This window comes from Zonotrichia leucophrys, chromosome 3 (assembly GCF_028769735.1).
Source record: "Zonotrichia leucophrys gambelii isolate GWCS_2022_RI chromosome 3, RI_Zleu_2.0, whole genome shotgun sequence".
Lineage (NCBI taxonomy): Eukaryota > Metazoa > Chordata > Aves > Passeriformes > Passerellidae > Zonotrichia > Zonotrichia leucophrys.
The window spans coordinates 104,955,066-104,975,788 of NC_088172.1; positions in this window are offsets into that span (position 1 = coordinate 104,955,066).

Sequence of the window (20,723 nt, forward strand, 5' to 3'; positions counted from 1 at the left end):
TGCAGTATGCCTGGCTACCTCACTCCCACCACCCAGAAAACCACACATCCCTTCCAGAGAATTAAATATTCTTGGTGCCGCAGCTTATAATTAGCAAAAACACTGAGGGAAGGAAAAAAAAAAACCCTAAACCAAAATAAATCCAGCCAGAAGCACTTGGTAAAAGATCCATGCTTATTTAGCATTCCCTCTGTTGGCAGCTAAATGCATGTTATTGTCAGGTAGTGTCCATGTGTGTTTTGCTTTATCAGTACTGCCAGCTCTTTCTTTTCCCTATCCTAAATTCCATTTTCCTCTTCAAAAGAGCATGGAAAAGAACACACCAAGAAAGCAAACATGGACTCTGACTCTTGCAACATTTCCATCCCTTGACATTCAACATACAGTTGTACACACCTGGGTTTCTGTTGCACTAAAGTCATTCTCTTGGCAAAGGCCAGCTTGGAGCTGGCTAGTGAAAAATCTCTCCTTCGCTCTAGTTTGCCCACCTCCTTACCTTCAAAAGCCAAAACTCACCATGTGCTGCACAAAGGGCACTCTCAGTGGCTGTGAGTAGCCTGCCTCCTCATTTAGCTGCACTGCATGTTGTCCCTGGAGGCTGAGCATGGCCATCAGTTCCCCTCCTCATCTGGGCTTTGCTCCACTGACACAGCAGCGTGACTGACACCAGCCACTCTCACACCAAAATGAACAGACATGAAATGACACCAGAAAGGTGCCTCTGACCAACATCTCCAACTAGAGAGGGGGAAAGAATGGTCTTATTCTTGCCCTTATTCCTGACTGAAAATGTGACCACAATGCGTCTGAAAATATGACCACAGCTTGTCTCTCATATAAATATCACTTGAGAGCTGAAAGCCACCTGGCTGAGAGCCACCTGGCCAAGGACCTTTCACAAGCAGAGAACTAGAAAGAGTTGTAAATGCTAAAAATGCAGTCATAATCAATGGAAGTGCACAATACCTAAGCATGTGGAAATTGGAATAAAATCCTGAGCTCCCCATAGCTAGCTTCTTAATTTCTGTATGCAATAGTCACACTGTGTGCTCCCTCCAGGGCTGTGTTCAGCAATCTGACACAGGAGAAGGATTGCTCCAGTCCACCTCTGCTGGACTTGCTCCATGTGCAGGAGCCAGCACCTGCCAGGTATGCCCAGAGAGCAGGGCCAGGGCAGCACAAGTGGGAAGGGAGGCAATAGATGCCCCAGTGAGGATGGCACATTCCCACTGGGATGTGTGACACTGGTGATTCTCCTGCTGACTGGCAGCACACAGAACCTGGGTACTGTCACAAAGTTGCTCATTCTCACAAGCCAAGCTTTGCCTTCACAAACTGGGAGGAAGTTCTAGCAGAAAGGCACAGAGCAAGAGCTCCATGCTGGTGTCAGTCCTAATTATAGTAAAGCCTTTGTACCATTCACTGGATACTCTCCAGTGCTACTACAGACAGCAGAAAATCTTCTTTTGCCATGCCCAGGTACTCACTTGGTGTCTAAATTGACATAACATCAAATAAAAGCATCCACACTGGGTCTGACTTCTGCTGCTCCCGAAGTCAGTCATAAAAATGATCCAAATTGGAGGTAAAGGAGCCTCACTTGGCAAAATCCCCTCAGTCTCTCATTAGGTATATCACAGGACATGATAAATTCTCTTCACATAAATGGTGAATAATCTGCTTAGCAGTAATAACAAGAAATGCAAACACTTCCTGAGCCAAAGGCAGACTAATACTACGCTGGCAAGCCCATCTCCCCACCTCAGTTTGGGAATAGTTAAAACAGTATAAAAGTGTAACACCAGTGGATAAAGCCTGTAGCAGGCTGTACAGCCAAGAAGTAATATTTTAATTCATGTGGGGAAACATTTTTGTGTGTTGCAGAGACCAAAACTCAGCTCTAAAGCCCCACGGGAGAGCTGATCTGGAAAGGCTGGATAATTCTGTCTTCGTTGCCTCATGGAGCTGGAGTACAAACAGGTGACGTATTGTGTGTTCTGGACTTCTCTTTGGAAAACTGGGCTCTGAACCACAAACATTTGTACACAGTCTCACCCTCTCAGCAGGGCCATCATCTGTTTAAAAAACATAAGTGCAGGAAATTCGGTGTGACAAGAGGATTGTCACACTCATGGTTTTTTGCTACTTATTCTGATACTGGATGAGCATTTTCCAAAAAAAGGCAAAAGTTAAAAAAAAAAGTAAAAAAAGAGAATCTTGAGAATTTCAGTGTTTCTTTTAGCTCCAAAGAGCTCTCCGTTCTTTTAGTCCACAGAATGACAGACAAAAACTTGGAAATATAAACCCTATGTTGTTTTTACTTAAAAATATTGTATAACTGTCTTTACTTTTGAAGCCTTGCTCATAATATTGCAGACATCAACTTGTGATTTAAGAACCACTAGAACACTTAAACTGTAGATTGCTCCCCTCCATATTCCATAGGCTATGATCAAAATACTGCATTCATCCAATCCATGTATTGTTTTCTATGCAATATTTTTTGTGCCTGGAAAGAACCTCCATTTCTTTATCTGTGAAACTTTTTCTATAAACAGATACAGTGAGAGAAAGGATTAATTTTAAAGACAAACATAATTTTCCTGGAGAATTATCTGTTTGCTTGAGTACTTTATATAATTAGGCCAGCCAGTTCAAATTGTGCAAATTGTTTTACATATACACAGTTGCCCTTGTGAGTAATATGGATGTAATTCAAGTTACAGAGCACACTCAGTGCTGACTGACAACCCAGTTTTCACTGAGTTTTGTTTTCTTGTGGACATTTGCCCTGTGTGAATTGCGAGCCATACACAGAAAGAACATTTGTTTAAAGTTGAGAAATTATCTGCAGATTTTTACCATCCCCTGTGGCTCAGCAAAGGAAAAGACTCTACACTGGTAGTCTGGCACTCCCTGGATTTTGCAGTTAGTATGGAGTGCATCCTTCTCCAGAAAGTATCACACTAATGACCTTGCCTGCTTGTTCCTGCCAAGCAGCAGTTGGCAAGTGAGGAAAACACTTCAGGGAGCAATGCCTTGAACTGATGACATTTTTACCCTTAAAACTCCATTTTTCACCTGAATTGAGTTGACCGAACAAATCAGTATGGGAACAAGAACATCACTTTGGATGCTTCAGCATAACATCATAGCAAGCAGGGAGCTGCACATACATATCCATCCTAAGTCTGGAGATTCTCACTTCATTCTTAAACCTTGTAAGCAGCTCCCAGCATCTAATACCCAGCCAGCAAACCATTTCCCTTGATGAGTTAATTTCCTGGTGTTGTAATAAGCCTATTTTTTAACCACAGAAAGGGAATCACAGCCCATGTGCAAGGGGATCTCTGAGACACCTTTGGGATCTGTGTTGCCAGTGAGGCCAGTCCTGCAGGAGCCTGCACCGGAGCCATGCTGGCATTACCTGCTTCCCACAGCTTTAACCTTGCTCTGCCATGCACTGGTAGGAGTCAGGTTTGAGCAGCAGGAGCTGCAAGAGTCTCTCCAAGTCTTGGGGCATAGATAAAGCTTCAGTGACCAAACAGTTTCATGTGTTTTAGGACTCTCTTATCACAGAAGTGGGTCCTTAAGGACACTTCACAAGGCATTAGCAAAATCTCCAATAGCTGTGATTAAGAATACCTGCCCAAATCCTCTGCTTCTTTCCTAATAGATGGAAATCCATCTGATCTTGCCAAGTTCCAGTGGTATTTATCTCCTCTGGGCTGGGTGGATCAAAAATGACCTTGTGTATATACCAAGTATATTTTTCACCTGGTCACACCAGGCTCCACACTCAATGAAAGTCTCACTGTAACTGATTTGATGTATCCTACACAGATCCCCAGGCATTTGAGAAAGATGCTTATCTGAGCTTTCACTTCTGGGCTTCTACCTTGAGATTAAAGTATATTCACAAATCTGTATGCATTTAGATGGGAGGAAAAGCTCATGCTAATTTTGAATCCTGCAACTGCTTTCCCATCTGCTTGCATTTAGCAGCGTGCCATGCCCTGGAATGAGTGGATTCCAGCAGGCTGGTGTTCCTGGCAGCAAGCTGAAGCCTGCTCCAAACTGTTTGCAGGATCAGGGCTTTCTCCTCCTGGAATGCATCACTGTAAAGGAGCAAAGTTTTCAAATAAGGCATCTGCATTCAAACACTGACACTCACTGGAGACTCTTAAATGCTTCTTTTATGTAACTAAAGGTCAAACTGAACCTCCAAATGTGGAATTTCTGACATCCAATTAAGTAGCCCACATTAAAAATTGGGCCAGTGTTTAATTATGTCTGGAGAATACATGAGTTCAGCTGAGACAATTCACACTCACCTCGTGTTTCTCAGTGTTTTCAATGGTGGAACTGAATAAATATTCTTCTGCTCCACAGATGCACTGGATCAAGGTTTAGCTTGTTACACATAAAAAATAAATCAGCTCATATTTCCTTGACTTCATTTTTCCAGCTTTGTCATTCTGTCTAGGAGCACACTGCACGGTCAAGCCAGGCATGGCTATGCATGTTAATAACCCTTGGAACACTATGGATATTTCTGTGCAAACCCCTTTTTATTTTTTCCAAATAAACAGTCAAAGTGCACCTGGTGAAAGATACTTTTCTTTCTCTCTTTTTTTTTTTTTTTTAAACTAAAGCCTGTGTTTCAAAAACCCTAAGTGGAACCACAACTGTGGTGCTGCTTTTCAAATCAAAAGGACAGTACAGACTTCACAGGATATGGCTCCCAGCCAGTTGTTTAATGCTTGTAGGTCAATATACAACCAGCTCAGCTTCTGCTGCCTAATTGACAAACCACGTATCAGCCACAGGAAGGTTAACAACTGAGCTTTCTTTCACCTAAGATCCTCTGTTCAGTCTCTGGGCCCTCAGCCCCCTTTTACTTTATCATTCACAAATATCTACTGTGAGCTCCCTCCAGGCACAACAGACGAAGTGCATACCTGGGAAAAAGGAGAGCCCTGGTAAAGCAGTGAGTGTCTGGTCACTCAGGAGCCAGCCTAGCTGTTCATCATGCTCCTCCATTCAGTCTGCCAAAGAGGTTTAGACCCACTGCTCCCAGTGTAAATTATTTGTGCATGAATGAACCAGGAAGAATTTCCTCCAAAATATTTTTGATTAATGGAGCCGTGACACCAAATGTCAATGCATCACCAAGCAGTCTTGATATAACCCAGTTCCCTACTCCAGCCTGTTTGTCAATTGTCAGTGTTTTAAGGTATCTCTTTGCAAAAACAAATGTTAAGTCTTTTCACAAAAATGTTTCCCAAAACACCAAAGAAGTAGCCTTCCTTTTATTGTAGCTTTTTCCCTCTGGTATTATTATTTGCCTGTTTAAAGGGAAAAAAACAAACTACTATAAGGTGTTTTTCTGGAGGGGGACACCTGAGAAGAGCAGAGAACACAGATATCTACCAAGACCCCATGCTCACTACTGCTCAGGAAAATCACCTGATTGCATGACTCCCTCAGTTCCTCCACATCATGGCAGTCACATGTAAATCCATGGAAAAACACCAGGCTTCAGCCAACACTGCAATAATTTAGGATAACGGGATATGCCTCAGACTAGATACACAAGCAATAACAGGGCACGAGAAGCTACTAATATTATTCCACTCAGTATTCTTGTGCAGATTCCTGGGGATGCTGCTCCTACCACGTCGTACGCCACCCTGACAAAGCTGCAGTGAAGTCCAGCAACACAAGCACAGAGGTTTCAGCTCTGTCTTTGGCCATAAGACACTCTATAGTGACATAAAACATCTCTGAGTGCTCATCCCAGTTACACTGAATGGATAACTGTCATCAGCTGAAGAGAAATCACCTGGTGAAGGCAAGCAGCTACTTCTGAGTACAACAGGCATCCAGGCCATGCAGAGTTAGTCCCCCAGGGTTGAGTGCTGATTGTCTGAAAGGCTAAACCCTTCTATTTATCCATGAGTGTGATGTGCACCTCAGGAGGAGACACAGAGTGGATCCATTAGCAGCACACACAGCTGCTTCCACCTGCTTTTCGTTCTGCTGTTGTTCTACCAGCTGTTAGTTTCAGTATTTTCAGGTGCTTGTGACCTTTGCTGTGTTTGATGGTGCTGAGCCAAGTGTAGGGACTGTGCCCATCCAACAGTCTCAAAGTGACACACTGACCATGTAGCTCCCTCAGAGGACATGGCTAATTTTGCAGGGATGCAGAGTCTGGGTCGGTGGTTCTATTAATCTGAGTGAAATAACTTTCCCTGTGCTGTTTCTGAAAAGAAGATCCCTCTTAGGCCTCTTTTCTGGCTACTAGTGTTGGTACTGCTGATGGAAGAGATCAGAATGGCTCTGTCTCAACCTTCCACTCATCTCTTTCAGGCAAACCTATCTTTTTGTTATCTTCAAAGGCTCCTGAAGAATCTTCTGAGGATACCACCTTTCAGGACAGACCTCTTCATGTGACCAGCACAGGTGTGAATGTGTAGCAAAGCAACAGCAGTAAATCAGCCCATGCAAACGAAGGCAAAAGCAGATACAATACTGCACAATCAGCCCAAACAAATAAATAAATAAATTCTGCTGTTCTAACACTTGCTGAGAACTCACAACATGCGGAACACCATGGACAGACAACAGAAACTGGGCTCTAAACTTTTCCTTTACCTCAAGAGACAAACCCTCATCTGCTTGAGGACCTCTCTGCCTCCCCCACAATTCCCAGTTTTTCTCCAATACACAGAATGGTATCTGTAACCAGGTCAGCACAGTACAAAGGGCCCAGATAGGGGTTCTAACTTTCCATCACAATGATTTCTGGCAGGAAAATTACTTCAGCTTTGGCAACACACATGTACCTTCAAAGATTTGAGGGCCAGTTGCTGTTTCTGCATGTTTGTTTCTCTCCCTTATGTGACATTGAGAAATGCAATTCCTCCTGTAAAGGGGGGGAAATTCCAGTATCCATCATTTTGAAGGATTGCAGTCAGTGCCATTAACTTGTGAATGCAGCTCTAGTCTAAATTACATTTTCTCTTAGGGCACACTCTGAAAGTGAAACTGAGCATGAGGCTTGAAACTAAACTGGATTGGGAACAGAAAGCCTGGGAACCTTCCCCCTTTCCATAAAGCTGCTGGAGCCATTTTACTTCACAACAGCACTGGATAATATATTTCCATTGGCCTGGAAGACAAAGCTCAATTTGTTTGAGTATCTTGAAGAAACGGAATTGTTACAATTCACAAAGTTAAGTAAGAAGTTCTTTTGAATTTGATGTCCAAAAGCCAGCTTTCACCTCCCTTAGTGTAACTTTTCAGGTCTTCATGTACTTTTGAGAAATTTCATTTGCATAAAGCTGTGCTGCTTTTCTTCAGAATTAATCAGGTAGAACTGTCACATCCATTTCTGCACACATGCAGGATTTAATATTTTTTTCCATCTTTGACATTTTTCACAGAACTGAGACTTAAAAAATTACAGTTCCATTTTCAAAATAAACTGCAGACAAGATTTTCAGAAGTGCCTCTGCATTTCTCCTCCCACTGAAATCAACACTCAAAACCTCAATTTTCCTTTCCTGTAATTACAAGCAAACCCATAAAAATGTAAGCTGATGCACTGTTATCTTCTCTAGCCTGTAGACAGCTTGAAACAATGTCTGAGGGATGTGAACTCCTGTCTCTCATCCTGGAGGAGTGAATCTGAAAGCAGAAGTTGACAGTCTGTGTCAGCATTGTTAACGCTTCCCCAGCTGAGGATGTCAGCAGAAACGCTCTGCTGACCTTCTGCAGTCTCCCACTTTTTCACTCAGTGCCTTAAAAACCCCAACCTCAGATCTGTCTGTACCCACAATCTTCCTGTGCAACTGCTCCAATCTCCAGAACTCCTCCACAATGGTATCTTCTGCTGCTTTGTTCCTCTTCCAAGGTCCTCCTTGCTGCCACCATGGCTCAGGCTGATGCATGAGGAGTGCAAATGTCCAACAGGAGAAAGCAGGCTTCCAAGACCACAAAAACCTTATTCCCTACCAATTCCAAACTCCCAAACCAGACAGGAAATAAAAATAACTGAAAGACATTTATTTGAAGCTTTTCATTTGAAACCAAGTTTAAGACTGATGAAAGTATAAGATACGACTCGGGGGGATATTTGAGGTTGGCTGGACTGGATGCAGAACTGTTGTGCTGGGAAAGGACCACTTCCACAGAGGACAGCAGAGCTCTGACACACTCTATTAAGCAGCTGAGCAAGAATTCTTGATGCTCGTCCTCAAAAATGAAATAGCTCCTAGTTGGGCCATGTACAGCCACAGCACTGTCCTCAGATGTACTCTCCCTAGGATTTCAGAAGCTCACAGGTTATAAATACAATTACATCAGGATACTTCCTCTGCTTGCACAGAAATGTTTGTACTGCTAAACTGCCTCCTTCTCAGATTGCCCACTTGAGTTTTATGCCATTCTTGCTGCCTCTTACTCAGCTGACACAGTGCCACAATGGTAGCATTAGAAAGGCTTCTGCTGTCACCCTAAAAATAATTTCACAACCCCAGTCCAGGCAGATTTACAAGCAGTTAAGAGTCTGATCATTTCAGTGCATCACATACTTGGTAGGATTTTGGAAACATAATCTATTTGTTTTCATTTTAGCTTTTTCCTCTTCCTTTTCTTTCCCCATCATTTACTCTCACCAACACATGTGCTGAAATGTAAATCAAATCTATTTTATGTAGTAAGCTATTTATGTTATAGCTTTTTCAAGCCCCAGCCATCAGGTAAATATTTGCAGATATTCTGTGGTTTAGTTAATTGGCTATGGGCAGCTCAAGTGTGTGCACAATGCTGGTCTATTTGCAGAACACCACCAAGGAATGCCTGTTTGTTTCTTCTCTTTTGCATACATAATATTTACCATTACCAGGTATATCAGACCAGGAGTTCTGTAGGAATTGACTGATTCTGGCAATGAACTTGGAATTGGCTGTGTAGATCCAGTTCCTCGGGTCTCTGTGGCAATTCAAAAACACTTTGGCCAGCCTCAGTCAATCTATGCCATTTGCAAATGAAATAGATTTTTTTTTCAAATTGCTGAAATCTGTTTTCTTTCAAAAGTCATTTCAGAGTACTCATAGAAATTCAGATTACTTAATTAATGTCATTTAAAGGATGCCCAATGCAAACACAGTTATTCAGGGCCAGTGTTTCCATATTTGGACCAGTACCCCACTTTTATGCATTGTTCACCTCTACACTGATTTTGTAGGGGAGGACAAGGGGGAGGAGTGGAAAGGATGCTGTAATGAAATTTTAAATAACCAAAAGGTCCTTTGGCAGTTTCCTTATTCCCTGAAAAATTAGTGCATTGCCTGGAAAATTCAAAAAAACCTGATCTGTAACTCCAGTGGAAACCACTTGTCATGTATTGTCCAGCTATGAGAAATGTTACTTTTCCTCTTCCAGACATGCTGCGAGCAGCAATCCAGCTGAATGTTCCACAGGGACTGGAAGGCCACTGGAGACCAAATGCAATCATCTAGCCCGGCTTCCTGGATGACACGAGCCATGGAATTTCAAAGCCTATAACTCCTGCTGTAGCAACAAGCATGCTCATCAGAAAGACATCCATTCGTGATTTAAAGACTTCCAGTGATGGAGATGCACAGTGTTCCTGGGTAAGTTTTTCCACCCTGGTTAAATAAGCTCATTGTTCAAAACACAGCCCTACTCCTGGTTTGAAGGGATCCTCCTTCTCCTGTTTGTTGGCTCCTGTTACACCTTCCTCTGTCAGAGCAGAGCAAACTCCAGTCACAACCTTTAGACTGTGACAAAACTGTACACAATGAACAAGGCACTTCTCAAAATGAATAGCCTGGATATTTTCATCTTTTGATGCAAAGGAGTATTACTTATTTACTCTAGTTTATCTTGCTTTTTAAATAGGGTATGGAAATATTCTCTACACAGAGATTGTGTCAAGCTTTAGCACAAGAACAGCTGAGATCTGGTTCATTCTTTCCAGCCTTTAATATTATCAGCATTATTATTATTTTAAGAGTTAAGAACACCTCAATATTCTTCAGGTCCATCCACCATGCCATAACTGAGCAGACGAAATACCACTAAAAAGGTCTCATTCATCAATATCAGTGTGACATGAGACCTGCAAACATCTGATTCCACCTTTTCTATATCTCAAGGCAGATATACCTGCATTTTCCCAACCTTTTGGTTCATTTTGGACAGGAATGGAGTTGATTAGTATGATAAATTTCTTGGGAAACCTCCATCTCTTTTCTTTTGTTTGTCAGTAACTTGAGATGTTTTTGGATTTATTTGAAAGAACTTGTGAACTTGTTTTCCATCTCCTTCTCAGAATAACTTACAAGAAGTTTGCTGTTGACATTTCGTTATTTAATTTAGGATGCTGCATTGTGTAAGTTGTTCACAAAAATTAGTCATTACCTTTTCTATCCCATGGTTGGTTACTCAGATGAGATCTGCAAAGGTCAAATTAGGAACCTGACACAGAAATAAGAAATGTTTCAGTCAGTGCTTGAGAAGCCACACAGAAAATGATCTTGTGAATGTTACAGGGTAAGTGCTCCAGGAGAGATCAGAGAGCAGGACAGGTGAGCTTTGGTGTGGACAGGAAGGTCAGCCTGGAAAGAGACAAGCAGTAGAGCTGCCTCTGCAGCTGCTAAACAAATGAAATCCCACTTCTTCCAGCACCATCCTGGTTCCTGCACCTTGGACAGTTGTCACACTGTGAATACTCTTGCTGGTAAATGCACATTCATGACAAAATGGACACCAAGGCATTCTGAAGAGGCCTGGACTGAAAGTCACCCTGACATCACCCGCTCAGGAGGGACAGGATGGGGACAACCAGCTGGAACCTTTAGGAGCAGCATTTAGCCTGACCTTAGACTTATTTAATGACCCTTGGGAGCTCACACCCCTAGGACCGAGGGAACAGAGCCAGAAATGAGAGCCACTTCCTCCTTCTTCCCAAGAGTTTATAAATTGAGGGGATCACCTCGTATTTCTCATGCAGAAGCACCCTTTAAAGATAGCACTTCCAACATTTAGAGCTTATTCTGGAACTCTCTTAACTAATGCCTGAATCCAGTTCAAATCCAGTCCCAATGCTGACATTTGTGCATGCTTCTATCCAGTATTTTCTCAGGCAAAACTCCATTGGCTTTCCAAAGCATTTTGCTGAAGCAAGAACATCAGGTTTGACCTTTCAATTGCACAGTGACAATTAATAACAGCTCAAAACAGAGATTTTTCTTTTCTTTTTTTTTTAACACAATAAAAAATCCACTCTGTTACAGGATGTTTGCTGCCACTGAGGCTCTCTTCTCCCAAAACCAACAGAAATGAAGTGCTTTTTTCCAAAGAGGCTTCAACAGCTCCTGAAGAGCCTCTACAGAGTTCAAGAGCTGTTAAATCAGCACCTTTCTGAGTGCCCATGCTTCCAACAAATTCAGCAGCTGATTCAGTCTCTATTCCCTGTATATTTAAATGCTATAATTCCTACATATATATATATATAAACCAGCTATACATACAAGTATGTCTGTGAGGGAGTGGGAGAGAGAGCTCAGCTCCCATCCTGTCCTCTATCCATTCATAAATGTTTTTTTCCCCTTTTAACCTTAAGACAAGCAAGGGATATGGTGTGGTTTGGAGTCCAGTATAATTTATCTGCTCTGTAAATCTTGTGAATTGCTATCTAAACAACTGTTCTGTGGAGCAAAACCTTTGACTGATTGGTCCCACGTGTCACAGAGCCAGGTCAGATAGGTGCCTCTTTCCTTACTCCATGAATGCAAGAGGCCAGCATAAATTTCATGCCAAATCTATGTTTATTTAATTACAATATTAACTACAAGTGACAACAAAACCTGCCACTGAAAGGAAGAAGGTGACTTTATACTGTGGAGGAGACCAGGTGAGTAACTGCAAATATATGAGTTAATCCATCATCTCATTCTGTTCATTTATCCAGTCACACTTTTTTATTTTTCAGTTCTGACATTTAAGTCAGAATCCACTTCCCAAAAGCTCCCTCACCTTTCCAGTGGCTGGAGAAGAAAAACTGAATTATGCCCAGATCACACAGCTTAGCCCAGTGATTGCCTGCACAGTTGGACAAGAGGCACTTTACCTTCTCCTTCAGACTCACAGGCTCCCAAGGTGTGGGTAAAATCCTGGCCCCTTGCAAGAAAAAATAAAAATTCCCACTGATTTCATCAGAACCAAGGTTTCCCTCTTCATTTGTCCTAGCTAGAAAAGATTAGAAAAGCAGCAGTTCTGAATAGTTTGGGGTTACTTTCTATCTACATTCTCTCCAAACCTTGCTAGTACTTTCCTTAGAGTGTGGCTGAAGCTCAGATGAGAACTCCACTCCTGAATCCACATCCTTGAGATGCTACAAGAGAAAGAAAGCTGAACCTGTGGAGAAAGTATTGCCCAACACCTCAAGCACAGCTGGTAAAATACCTGTTCCTGCTGTGCTTTTGAATTTTCCTGGTCCATTTTATGTTACCACATTTTGGTAGCACCTGATAAATCAAATTGACCAAAATCGAGAGCACTCACCGTGCCCAAGCAAGACAGGTTTGTATCTGCCCTGTGTTTGGGAGCTACCAACTCTGCTTTGATAGAATTTTAACCCCAAGTGCATTGATTTGTGATTTGAAGATAAATTGACTGCATGTCTTTTTGTTGCTATTTAGGATGAGGCAGGTTGGGTTTTGGCAGGGTTGGAGCACTGACAGGACGTGGTCATTATGGTAAAAGAGTCACGTGTTTTCCAAAGAAACTTTAGTGATTCCCACTGATGCTCAGACCCTTTAATGCCCATGGAGTACCTTGCATGTTCAGATCCTTTTGCAAAATAATAGTTTGTTTTCAGCTGTCTCTTTTCCCAGCTCCACAGTAATGCAGCTGTAATTGCCTTTTTTGGCTTCAAAATGAGCCACAGCTGAAACCAGAGGTGGTTGCTCCCTATTCTGATCAGCATCCCTTAGAGAAGTTACCAAAGAACAGACCAAATGTCACCCTGTTTGCATAGGAACTGGGTCAGCACCCACTACAGGAGAGCTCTAGAGACCATGTGCCATAGTTACTTCTGTAGAGACATTAAAATCAAAGCAATTTCATTTGGCTTTTTCTATCTCCTATCCACACTGCACAACACTGAGCTGGCAGTAGAAGGAAAGGGGTTTTAGAGCTAACAAGGGTTACAGTGAGGACAGGCTTGCTGGACTGATGGACTTACAGAAAGCACAGAGTGCCTAAAATACTGCTAAATCAACATCCAGCCTGAAATTTTCTTCTTGAATCTTCTACCTTCCATTCCAGACTATATTCATCTATACGCTTGCTGCAGTTGTATCTTTTAATCTTTTACCAGCTCATTGTAAATCTTGATATCATTCTAATAACAGAACTGAATCATTCTAAGACAAACATCTTGGCAGGACTGAGAGCTCCAAAACAGGAAGTCTTTAAGATAAGTCCATAGCTCAGAAAGTATCACACAGAGGCCCTAGTAACTCCTGAGCTGTAGAATTACCAGTTTTGCCAAAAGCAACAGATTTCCTTCTGATCTCAGAGCAACTGTTTCCACACAAATCACATGTGGAGACATTTTATAGGGGTTATGTTATCCATGCCTCTTCTGTTTTCTACTTGCACAGATTCTTGTATTTTGACACTACTTCTCCTCCCATATAAATGACCTTGTAAATTAAATTTATAGCTTCACAACTGGGGTCAGATCAGTACAGTTTGTTCTAGTTTGGAATATGGAATAGGAAGGAGTGTTCTTAATGGGTTTAGGATAGCCATTACTGCTTGGGAATGGAAACAGACTCCACCAGTCACTAGAACAACAAACTGGGAATTGGGAATCCCTTATTCCATCTTGGCTGGCTAGGTGAACAAATCATGAAGTCTTTCTGTGGCTCCTGCTCACCCTTCAGTAAAGAGGAAATTTGATCATTCCTGTCCTCTTTAGAGAGAGCTGATCTGCACTGAGCACTGACGTATTGACATAGAAATGACTATAAACACATAAATCTAGGTCTCAGTGGTAAATGGTAGTGGTTAAATCAACTCCCTGTTCACAAGAATGCCTCTGAGCCCAGCTCTGCAGCCTTGCTCTGGGCATTCAGCACTTATCAGATCCATCCTTGGGGCTGGCAGCTCTGCTTTGTTCCCGTGTGCTCTGTGTGCTTTATCCATTTCCTACAGGGAACACAACGAGTGCTGCAGATACTGCAGCCTGTTCCCTCTCAGAAATGGAAAAACAGCCCTAATAAAAGCTTATGGCAACCACTGTACGTGTTGTGTGCCAGCGTGTAAAGGCTTCGGGAGAAGGGACAGAACATCTGTCCAACTCTTCCCTAAAAGACGGTTTGCCAAGCTTCAAGTTTGCACCCCTTCAGCATCTAAAGATGCTTGATTTCATATATTGCTACTGGGTGATTGATACTATTCACTTCTGGAAAGCTATAAAACAATCCAGTAAAATATCTGGCTCTACAGACACCATGCAGAGAGAAATGCTGAAACAGACGCAGGGTGAGCAGTCAAGACCCACTACAAATTTGTTAGGTACAGAACTCAACAGCAGAAACTGTGCTGGCAGTTTTGTCACTGCTAGTGACAAATCCAGAAAATTACAAATTCATCAAAAGCTGAACATGGCTTTTGCTCAGTGTCTTTCTCAACCCTGTTCCCACCCCAGACAATTGCAGCATTTTGGCTGCCATTCTTCTGCTTCAGGAGGGAAAGTTTAGTAAGCAGGACACAAGATCAGGAGTCAGCACACTTGGGCTTTATTCTTGGCTATGCCAGTGACCTGCTTGGCCTTTTCCATCGCCCCATGGAAACAACCAGCACCTCTGTGAGTCTTTATTTCTGCTCCTGCGCTTTGCAAGTCCTATGAGCAGAGCTGTCCCTACATGTGCAACACGTGCAATGCAAAACAAATCCCCAGGCTTGGCCAAGGGCCTCCAACACTAAAACAAATCAAATTATTGTTACTAAATGTCAAAAAATGCACTCTCAGAAAAATCAAATGGTTGGCAGAAGACCTGCAAAGAAAAGTCATTTTTTTCCCTTTTCATTCCTCCCTCTAGTTCAACTTTCAACTTTATATGTTGATCCTACAAATATTCATGCAAAAAGTAGGAGTCATTCAGTGCTTGTCTTTCAGGCCTGATAATGGTGCTGTCCTTACCCAGGTAGTCTATCTATTTTCTAAATTAATTTGCTTTTTTCAAGACCCCATCATGCTCAGTGATTAATACTCATGCAGTTTACATTGATAAAGAACCAAACCAAAACATAGAGAACAGTCCAGTACCTTACATCCTTTCACATGTTCTTCTCCTGCTTTCCTCTGCTAGGCTTCCTTGGCTCATGTTTTCAGCATCTCGGAATAAAAAATGAAACACTTAAAACCTGTCTGAACAGAATGGCCAAAATAATAAGGAAGAGAGATCACATGACTCAATGGAAAACTGAGTTTCATGGCAGTCACACCTAAAAGTTCAAATTTGCTCCTAGCTCAAATCTGTCCCTAGAATATACCCAGCAACACAACGGGACTGTCTGCACTGCAGGAAGCTGCTGGCACTCCAAGCCAGGGTCAGTTTGGAGCACATTTGGAGGAAAAATGAAATCTTTGTTGCCATTATGATCATTACATCTGATACAAGTCTAGACATATTATAACTAACCAGGGGAAGCAATAGGCAGAATGCAGGTAAAAGAGCCAAGGGCTGCATGGCAGACATGGATTATCCATAACCCCCTACATTTCACCACAAGGAATATGAATAACGTGTGTGTTCATTTCACAGACCATATCACATGGACAGGCTTGAGTTTTTCTGCACATGGGATGTGGGGCAGCAGCACCAGCACCCTGAGCCTTAGACTCTGCCTGATGGTTGGCTCCTGGTTAAAGCTGGACTAGAAACAAACAGGGCTGAAGGCATCTGAAAAAATACTGTTCCTCAGCAGTGAGGTCATCTCCTACTCCATCAGCTAGTAGGTAAGTTGTGTAACAGGAAAATCCAAGTTGAAATATTTCAACTGCCAAAGATTATGAATTCTTTGTTTTGCTTTGGAAACAAATGCACAGTAGAGACCAGAATCACAGAGCAAGGAAGACAAAACAAAGGCTTTGTTTGTAAGGGGATGGAACCACTGCTCTCTGGTCAGGGATGAGGTTGGCTGATGTGTTTTCCATAATAGTCAATTGAACAATCTCAGCCCTCAATCCCAGCCAAATACTAATCTGCTGAATTTATTACATTTATATTTTCAAATTAAAATTACCATCATGCAAACAGCACAGAACATGTGGCAAGAGAAAAAAAGCACCTCATGACAAGGTGGGCAAATTCCAGTTGGTTTGAGGAGCCCAAAGAACTGGGATACTGCACGATGAACTTTTTCTTGCTGAGCAAAAAGTGCAGCAGTTTTATGAGGCTATTTGTTAAAAACCTCTCCGTTCACCTCAGCAATGGGCTGTGCAGCCCAGGTCTGGAAATGTAGTTGGTTTGACCACAGTGATACTATCAACTCTACAAAGCCAGACAACAGAGGAAAAATGACATGGCAGCCAGAAATAATACATATGCACAAGAGAGAAGAAAATCTCCGCTTGGGTTTGGGGGGGTTTTGTTTTGTTTTTAAGATTTCTGCTCTCACAACCATAAACATTCTCAGGATGACAAAAAGTGGTTCAGTATTGCACTACACTGTGTGAGGTGGTGAAACCCCAGGCCATGGAGCACTGGGTGTCTGGAGTTCTGCAGGCTCAGTGTCACCCAGCATTTCTGGCCAATCAAGCTGCTGGTGGTGACTTCATGGTCTAATTCTTAGCAAGGCTCAGGGCTTGAACCTTTTTACAATTTCACTGCTACTCTGAACTCTCTAGAAAAGCAGTCTGCTGGAAACAGCAGCTCCCTTCAGCTGCAGGTGAATGAACTACAAGGTATGAACTGCACTCAGGTACCCAGCCCATGCTCTCATGCCTGGTGCCAAGCCATGTGCTCCATAGGATTTCTGCATGGAAATGCAGATGGGGCTGGGCTCAGTGCAAATGTCACACTGCACATGCACAAGAGGTGCAAATTACCTGCAAAACAATGCAGAGTAAAGCTGGCTTAAAACAATTATTTCAAATCAAGTCTGATGCCAGAAATACTTTTTTATTATTCTTTTGTCCGAGTGTCTGCAAATCATACAGGTGAATATTTGAATTGATTTTCCAATCAGGGTACCACCCAGCAAGTGACTCCACCTTCCTGATCCCTGGAGGGAAGGAGCCTTAGCAGCTGCTCAGGTTGGGTTTTCTACCCCTGCCATCATACTACTGCTTCCAGTTTGTATTTCCCAGTGCAAATAAAAGCAGAGCTGGAGCCCAGACATGCAAGGTGTTGCACAGAGAGTCCATGCTCACAGTCCCCTGTGCAGGCACAAGGCACTGACTGAGGGCATCAGCCTCCTTGGATCTTTAAAGGAGCTGGGCACATTCAAATGACACCAATGGGATGATGGGATGTAGCTGCTCATCTCTCTTTGCCCTCCAGGAGAGGTTAACTTGGACAAAAACATCATTTTTTTCAGTCTTTTAGGGTTTTATTGATGACAAGAGCTAGGTAAGAAAGATCCCATGTATGAAGCTAACAAAGAGACATCTTATTCTCATTTTGCAAAAGAGAACAAACAAGGCTAAAAAAAATCAGGCCCTTGATCAAAGATATGTCAAAAGTTGCTAAAAAAACTAGAAAACTATTTTTTTTTTCCAGTTTAGACCTTCCTTCCCCATGGTGAAGTAGGCAGGAGAAGGGCTCCCACTGCTTTCCAATAAACAGCAGAGGAAAGGCATCATTGGCTTATTTCACACTTGGTGATTCCTGTCCGTTTCTCTGTGAAAATAACACTGTCCTCCTTTTCCTTCTCCCTGACCTTAGCCAAACAGAAATTTAGCCCACTTTTCCCATTTTCTTGGCATTTATTCCTGGAGACATTGTTTATGTTGTTAATTTCACTGTGGCCTGGTTTTCCAGCTGAGATTTGAGCAAAATTTGCAACCACCTTGACTTGATTCAGTCACGGTCTCAGACATTCTGTTTCCAGAAAAGGAGTAGAAACCATATCAGACTTTTTAGTGGGGAGAGGTTATTCAGGTTTTTTCCAAGCTCTAATGTGAATGTTTCACACAAGTTTTTCTCTATTTCTGTGTTTAACGGGTTAACTTTACATGCAAAATACCTTCAAATAATTTTTTCCCCAATGTAAACAGGAACATTAAGAGATACAACTAATAAAACATTTTGGTGGTCTTTTTGTCTAAATGCTGTCCAGGATGATGAACAAGCAAAGAGTTAGTAGGTACCAGGTGAAATTAAATATATTTTTCATCCTTTCCTAGGATAATTCAAATTCTACCAAGGTTTGATGGTTAGGAGTCCTAATGTTCTGTTAAATAATCACTGTATATATACATAGGGATAATACTACAGCAAAAGAGGTCAGGACCAAGGATAAAATTTAGTTGAAACACAAACTTTCAAAGATGTAAAGGTAGATATGAAACGAGGCTGAAGTGCCTTATTCAGTAGGTTGCTGACCCTATTTAAAAGGAGATCTTTGCCACCCACTGTTTCCCAGCAAGCAGCACAGACTCTTGAGAAGCATCTCTGGGGATTTCCTCCCACCCCAAAAAGAACAATATTGAGCAAATACAGCTCAGAGGACTCCTAGTGCACATCGTTTTCTCACTGCATCTCTGGTGCTTTTTGATCACGTGTACAAACATAGCTGTCCTTCCTCTCTCCCAAACCTAAAGATTCTTTCTCCCTGGTCTGTTGTGCTGTTTTGAACATGTGCCTGCAGCAATCCCTGCCCGTCCCAAGGACACCTCAGCAGGAGGCAGAGGAACTTTTTCATGGCCACTGCCAGCATTTCACACCATTCTGCTGGCTGCTGTTTGTTTGTAGCTGCCCTGTGGAGCAGAGAGAGTCACTGAGATTGCCATCTGCGTTTGGAAGTTGCCATTACCATAATGGAAATGGTGTGCAAGTCCCACGTCCCAGCCATGGAGGGGCTGTCAGCCTTAGTCAGTGTCCCAACGCCCTCTCACTCATCCCCTCCAAAGCAAACCAGTGCCTCTGCTGTTTCTTCCAGAGGCAAGCCCAGCAGGGTCCTCCTTCCCTCTAACTCGCCCTCATCCAGGGGTTTGTGCTTTAGTAACTTGAAACATCCTGTAAAATTTATCAGGATTACTTTCCAGTATAGAAGCACTTGTACTTGATCCAAGCCAATCAAATGTTGCTCAGATACTAAGCTCCAGGGTTTAAGGGAGCACACCCAACATATTAAACAAAAATGACCTTCTTAGTGCTGCTACTACATTCTCCTTTCTGACCCCTTTGACACAATTTTGGCTGAGACAGGACTGAGAGTTAAAGCCATTGTGAATGGGCCAAAAATAATATAGTGAGAGTGTCTCTGATGTCACCAGGATGTTATATCCTTAGACAAAAAAAGCAGGGTTTAGATGGAACTGGACATTTTTTACATATTAGTAAAAGAGGCTTTTTAGTAGATAACATTTGGCTTTCAAACTCATTTTTCAGTCTTTCCCAATGGAATTAGTAAGCAAATTAAGGGGTTTAGGAGCTCCCACTATAATCAAACACAAGCCAGAACTTACAAGTCGTGTATGACCTGGCAGTCCAGAGGTTATGGTGACTAAGAAGGTAGACCACAGAAAACCAAAGAACAGGAAACTTTCAGTCTAGTGTTGATGGAAAAGCTTTGGATTAGATGGATGCAGTACTGAATAACTCATTTCAAAGCAAACAGCTCCACCAGAAGTTTCTGCCCCTTTATGGAGGAAAGGCTGAAGATGTACGATGTAAGAATTCAGGAGTTCCATTAAGCTGCAAAGTCTTGTTTTGAGTTATATACAGCAAGAACTGGGTTTACACAGCTCCCCTTGAGTGACTCCCCCTTCTGCCATCCACCACTGACTGAATGACTTCCTCAATTTCTAACCCCAGTACTTATTATTCCATCAAAGTTGGTTTGATGCTCAGCTCATCTACATGTACAGGCAATTTAATGGAATTTCTGAAAGGCCACGGATGTACAATACTTAAACAATTCAGTCCAGTCCTCTGTCAAAATCACTCTTTCTGTGCAGCCACAGAAAGAACTTCTTTTTCCACCAGTGGCAATTCCAGAAACATCCAGATGCTGACAATTTAAAAAATGGGAAAGCTTTTCAGTGGGATTAAAATCAAATCTAATCCAACATTTCCCTGTTCTCTGGAAGGGGTGTTAAAACTGGAATATTGCACATAAGCACGAGCTTCTCTTGCTGACAGACATTAAGGGGGCAATAAAAGAATGGCTCGGAAATGTCTGTGCCTCACTGTGTGAGGCTGTGCTGCCTTAGATCCAGTGTTAGCTTGGATCCAGGAAAGCAGGTGGTTAATTTTAATCCTGACCATTAAAATGCAGCACAACTTTTCAAAGAAAAAGGAGGCTAGGCTGAAAACAGGAGCTGATTTGCCTGAGTGAACTTAGGCTTGATTATATTTCTGAAAATATAATGTAACGCTAAAAACAAAATAAACTTTGACCGAGGTTAGCTCTTGAATTTCCACTGGAATAAAGGCAAACAGATGTCT